The 6070-nt window shown below is 70.1% G+C and overlaps 1 non-coding gene across 1 annotated transcript; it reads left to right on the forward strand.

The window, feature by feature from the left end:
* The first annotated feature begins 2435 nt into the window (after positions 1–2435).
* Positions 2436–2554, forward strand: LOC128824211 (5S ribosomal RNA). The gene has a single exon (XR_008442436.1). It is a non-coding gene; the product is annotated as a 5S ribosomal RNA (ribosomal RNA).
* The last annotated feature ends 3516 nt before the right edge of the window (positions 2555–6070 follow it).

Here is a 6070-nt window from a genome sequence, read left to right on the forward strand (position 1 = left end):
GGTACGGGGGTCCCACCGACGTCGAGGGCCAACCCACCTCCCGCGGCCCGCGCCGCGTGGTGTGGTCCTGTCGGGGGGGGGGGGGACCGCAGCGCGCCCCTGCTCGCTCTCGCGACCGTGTTTGGCCCTGCTGAGCCTCGCGGCTCCCTGGGTTTTTCGGACCCCTGGGTGGTCTGCCGGAACCGCTCGACCTCGCACGGCGGAGATCTCGGCCAGACGGCCCCACGCATGGAGGGCCGGGCACGTGCCCGGGCCGCCCCGAGGAGGGAAGTCCCCATCGGTCCCTGGATCCGTGCACGCGAAAAGGAAGAGGGTCCCGATCCGCCTGAACACCGGACGGCCCCGCGGTTGGGGTGCCGGCCCGCGAAGGGCCCTTCCCGTCGCGAACGTCAGCGCCACATCGATCGGCGGGCGCGAGAGGAGCGGGCCCCCCCTCCCTCCGGGGGGGCGCCGACACTCGGAGCTCGGCTCCCGGCCGCTGCGGGGCCCGTGAGCTAAGAGCCGGGAAAAGCGGGCCGTCTCGGCGGAGGGCCGGGTGGGTGCTGGCCTCCGCCCTCAAACGTGCCCGTTCCCCCCCTCCCACGCCGGGCAGGGTCGGGTACAATACTCGGATTGATCCCCTAGGCTGAGCTCCGGTTCTCACAGGCTCTGAAAAACCTGTCCTCACAAATCTCCGCACACAGTCCTCGAAAGACGGGTCGAAAAAGCCAAAGCCCCGCCTTCGGCGGTACGAAACTGGAACCGGGCGCCACCTCGTGGTTCCCTCGGTCGGCCGAGACGGCGTTGGGCGACCCCTTCCGGACATCCGCGAGACGACCGGCCGTCAGGTCAACCCATTCGCTCCAAAGGGGTTGACCCGGTGGCCGGGAGGGGACTTTGAAAATTTTTCAGACTTGGAAAACTTTTTTTTTTTTTTTTTTTTCCCCCAGCCCGCTTCCTCCGGGTTGACCCGGTGGCCGAGCGTCTCACCGTCCCCGGACGCAGCGAGGTACTGCCTCCCGGCCGTCAGGATCGGGCCCACGGAAGTCTGATTTTTTAAAAAAATTTGCCGACGCCACCGCGGAGGGCTACCCGGCCACCCCGGGCCCCGGAGCCGGAAAAGGGAAGAAAAGGATCGGGCCCACTAGAGACATGGACCCGGCCGCCAAGCAGGCCGCCCTGGGCTCACCCTCCCCGGCCGCAGCGAGGGACATCCTCCCGGCCGACAGGATCGGGCCCCTGGAAGTCTGGGGGGGGGGGGGGGGAAATCCGCCCCACGCCTCCGAGGAGGGCTGCCCGGGCGGGCCGGGCCCCGGAGCTCGGAAAAAAAAAAAAAAACACCCCAAAAAAGGATCGGGCCCACTAGAGACATGGACCAGGCCGCCCTGGGCTCACCCTCCCCGGCCGCAGCGAGGGACTGCCTCCCGGCCGACTGGATCGGGCCCCTGGAAGTCTGGAAAAAAGAATGGAACCTGACGCCTCCGAGGAGGGGGCGCCCAGGGAAGGAGGGAGATCCGGGTCGACCTGGTGACCGGACGGGAAAGCGGCCACCGGGCGTGCCCGTTCAAACCTAGGGGTTGACCTGGCGGCCGGAAAGCAAACCGGCCACTGGCTAGCCCCGTCGGCAACCTACGGGTTGACCTGGTGGCCGGGAAGCGAACCGGCCAGCAGGTGAACCCGTTCGATTCCACGGGTTGACCTGGTGCCCGGGAGGGGACTCTGAAAAATGTTCAGCCCTTTCGGCTCGGGGTTGACCTGGTGGCCGAGAGGGGACTCGGACGGCAGGCAAGCCGCCCTGGCCTCACCCACCCCGGCCGCAGCGAGGGACTGCCTCCCGGCCGACTGGATCGGGCCCCTGGAAGTCTGGGGGGAAAAAGAAAATGGAACCTGACGCCTCCGAGGAGGGGGCGCCCAGGGAAGGAGGGAGATCCGGGTTGACCTGGTGACCGGACGGGAAAGCGGCCACCGGGCGTGCCCGTTCAAACCTACGGGTTGACCTGGTGGCCGGGAAGCGAACCGGCCAGCAGGCGAACCCGTTCGATTCCACGGGTTGACCTGGTGCCCGGGAGGGGACTCTGAAAATTTTTCAGCCCTTTCGGCTCGGGGTTGACCTGGTGGCCGAGAGGGGACTCGGACGGCAGGCAAGCCGCCCTGGGCTCACCCTCCCCGGCCGCAGCGAGGGACTGCCCCCCCTCCACCCACCCACCCCCCCCCCCGGCTGACAGGATCAGGGCGCACTGGATGTCCGGGACAATATTTTCCCCGACGCCGGGGAGGGCGGGCGGGCGGAGGGGCTCTGGCGGCCAGCCCGGGCCCCGGAGCTCGAGAAGGAAAAAAGGACCGGGCCCGCGAGAGACGGGGGCCCTGCCGCAGGGGGGCAGTCCGACCGGGGCTCACCGTGCGGCAGGCCCGGGCGTCGGCAGGGGAAAGCGGGCGAGGAGGCGCGGGGGCCGGGTGCCTACGGCCATACCGGACCGAACGCCCCCGATCCCGTCCGATCTCGGAAGGTAAACCGTCCCGGGCCTGGCTAGTACTTGGATGGGTGACCGCCTGGGAATCCCAGGTGCCGTAGGCAGCTTTTCCCGGTCCGAGCCAGCTCTCTCTCCTTTTCTGGGGAGGAAGGAGAGGGGGGGGACGGGCCGGAAAGCCCCTCGTCGCTCCTGCCGAGTCGGAGGTCGCGGCCGCAGGTCACGGGTCTGGGCGCCTGGGGTCCGGCTCCCCACCCGGCTTCCTCCGCGGAGGACCCACCGAAGCCGCTGGGGGAGACCCCGGGCATGGGGCGGACTGGCCCGGACCCTCCCGGCCGCCGGCCCGCAGGACCGCCCCGAATCCCCCCGCCCCGCGGCCACCCAGGCCAGGCCTGGCCAGGCGGGACGGACGGCGGGTGTCCAGCGCCCAGCGGCTTCCGCCAGCGGGGACCCACGGCCCCCAAAGCCGCAGGGGGAGGCCCCGGGCCCGGGACGGACTCGCTCGGACCCCCTGCGCCCGGGCGCCGGCTCGCGGGACCGCCCCGAATCCCCCCGCGGCCACCCAGGCCAGGCCTGGCCAGGCGGGACGGACGGCGGGTGTCCAGCGCCCAGCGGCTTCCTCCAGCGGGGACCCACGGCCCCCAGAGCCGCAGGGGGACACCCCGGGGCCGGGACGGACTCGCTCGGACGCGCTCGGACCCCCTGCGCCCGGCCGCCGGCTCGCGGGACCGCCCCGAATCCCCCGCCCCGCGGCCACCCAGGCCAGGCCTGGCCAGGCGGGACGGACGGCGGGTGTCCAGCGCCCAGCGGCTTCCGCCAGCGGGGACCCACGGCCCCCCAGAGCCGCAGGGGGAGACCCCGGGGCCGGGACGGACTCGCTCGGACGCGCTCGGACCCCCTGCGCCCGGCCGCCGGCTCGCGGGACCGCCCCGAATCCCCCCGCGGCCACCCAGGCCAGGCCTGGCCTGGCCTGGCAGGCCGGCGTGCAGCTCCCCCGGGCTTCCTCCCCCGACGACCCGCGCCCCCCCGAGCCGCAGGCGGAGACCCCGGCCCCGGGGCGGACCGGCCCGGGCTCGCTCGAGCCCCCTGCGCCCGGCCCGCAGGACCGCCCCCCCCCCCCCCCGAATCCCCCGGGAGAGGCCCGGCCTGCACGCCACTGACGACCCGCGGCCCCCAAAGTCGCGGGAGGCGCCCCCGGCCCCGGGGGCCGGTTAGCTCCGTGTCGCTCCGCGCCCCCCCCCCGCCCCTCGCTGCCGGGACCGGGCACCGCCCCAGAGTCAGCCGCAGCCGGACGGCCTGAGAGCTGCCCTCCTGTGGACGACGGTGAGTTTACCTTGACACTAACCGGCCATCAGCCAGGTCAACCCCATTGCTAGACTGGGGTGGACCTGGTGGCCGAGTGGGGACTTGGAACATTTGACAGCTGCTCCCCGGGGCTTGACCGCTTGTCCTGAACGCCCCCCCCCCACCCCACCCCCCCCAGCCCCCGGCTCCTGCTCCCCTCTCCCCAGCCTCGGTGCTCCGCTCCCTGCCTCGGAGGCTGCCCCTTTGCGGCGCCTGCATCGCCTCCGAGGACGCGCACCTTCCGGAGGCTGGACGTAAAGCCTGACGCCCGCCACCGCCGCCGACCCGGCTCTCCGAGGGACGACTGTGAGGCCTCCCCCCACCCCCGGACCGCCCTGGGGACGACTGCTAAGCCTCCCCCAACGGACCGCCCGGGGGAAGACTGCTAAGCCTTCCCCGGACCTGCTCCCTCTCGACTATTAAGCCCCCCCTCTGTGGTCCTCAGGACCGCTGCCGCGCAGCCCTCGGAGTGGGGTGACACCCGGGCCGGAAAGCAAAGCGGCCACCAGGTCAACCCGTCGAATCCAATGGGTTGACCTGGTGGCCGGAAAGCAAACCGGCCGCCAGGTCAACCCAGTAGATTCCGCGGGTTGACCTGGTGGCCGCTAAGCACGACTCTTAAGCCTCCGCCGGACCGCCTGGGGAATGGCTATTAAGCCTGCCCCCGGAGTACTCGGGGGGACGACTATTAAGCCTCTCCTGGAACGACTATTAAGCCTGCCCCCGGAGTCCTCGGGGGACGACTATTAAGCCTCCCCCGGACCGGCTCCGTCTCGACTATTAAGCCCCCCCTCTGTGGTCCTCAAGACCACTGCCGCTCTGCCCTCGGAGTGGGGTGACGCCCGGGCCGGAAAGCAAACCGGCCACCAGGTCAACCCGTTGAATCCATTGGGTTGACCTGGTGGCCGGAAAGGAAACCGGCCGCCAGGTCAACCCAATAGATTCAGCGGGTTGACCTGGTGGCCGAACGGGGACTTTGAAAATTTTACAGCTGCTTCCCCTGGGGTTGACCTGTTGTCCCGGTGGGGACTTTGAACATTTGACAGCCGCTACCCGGGGCTTGACCTGTTGTCCTGAACGCCCCCCACCCCACGGCTCCTGCTCCCCACTCCCCAGCCTCGGTGCCCCGCTCCCTGCCTCAGAGGCCGCCTCTCTGCGGCAGCTGCAGCGCGTCCGAGGACGCTCACCCTCCGGAGGCTGGATGTAAAGCCTGACACCCGCCACCGCCGCCGACCCGGCTCTCCCAGGGACGACTGTGAGGCCTCCCCCCACCCCCGGACCACCCTGAGGACGACTGCTAAGCCTCCCCCACCGGACCGCCCGGGGGAAGACTGCGACGCCTCCCGCCAGGCCCCCACCCAGCCTGGGGGGAAGACTGCTAAGCCTCCCCCCCACACACACACTGTCGGGGGATGACGATTAAGCCTCTCCCGGACCGGCTCCGTCTCGACTATTAAGCCCCCCCTCTGTGGTCGTCAAGACCACTGCCGCGCTGCCCTCGGAGTGGGGTGACACCCGGGCCGGAAAGCAAAGCGGCCACCAGGTCAACCCGTCGAATCCAATGGGTTGACCTGGTGGCCGGAAAGCAAACCGGCCGCCAGGTCAACCCAGTAGATTCCGCGGGTTGACCTGGTGGCCGTTAAGCACGACTCTTAAGCCTCCGCCGGACCGCCTGGGGAATGGCTATTAAGCCTGCCCCCGGAGTCCTCGGGGGACGACTATTAAGCCTCCCCCGGACCGGCTCCGTCTCGACTATTAAGCCCCCCCTCTGTGGTCCTCAAGACCACTGCCGCTCTGCCCTCGGAGTGGGGTGACGCCCGGGCCGGAAAGCAAAGCGGCCACCAGGTCAACCCAGTAGATTCCGCGGGTTGACCTGGTGGCCGCTAAGCACGACTCTTAAGCCTCCGCCGGACCGCCTGGGGAATGGCTATTAAGCCTGCCCCCGGAGTACTCGGGGGGACGACTATTAAGCCTCTCCTGGAACGACTATTAAGCCTGCCCCCGGAGTCCTCGGGGGACGACTATTAAGCCTCCCCCGGACCGGCTCCGTCTCGACTATTAAGCCCCCCCTCTGTGGTCCTCAAGACCACTGCCGCTCTGCCCTCGGAGTGGGGTGACGCCCGGGCCGGAAAGCAAACCGGCCACCAGGTCAACCCGTTGAATCCATTGGGTTGACCTGGTGGCCGGAAAGGAAACCGGCCGCCAGGTCAACCCAATAGATTCAGCGGGTTGACCTGGTGGCCGAACGGGGACTTTGAAAATTTTACAGCTGCTTCCCC

This window comes from Malaclemys terrapin, chromosome 15 (genome assembly GCF_027887155.1).
Source record: "Malaclemys terrapin pileata isolate rMalTer1 chromosome 15, rMalTer1.hap1, whole genome shotgun sequence".
Classification (NCBI taxonomy): domain Eukaryota; kingdom Metazoa; phylum Chordata; order Testudines; family Emydidae; genus Malaclemys; species Malaclemys terrapin.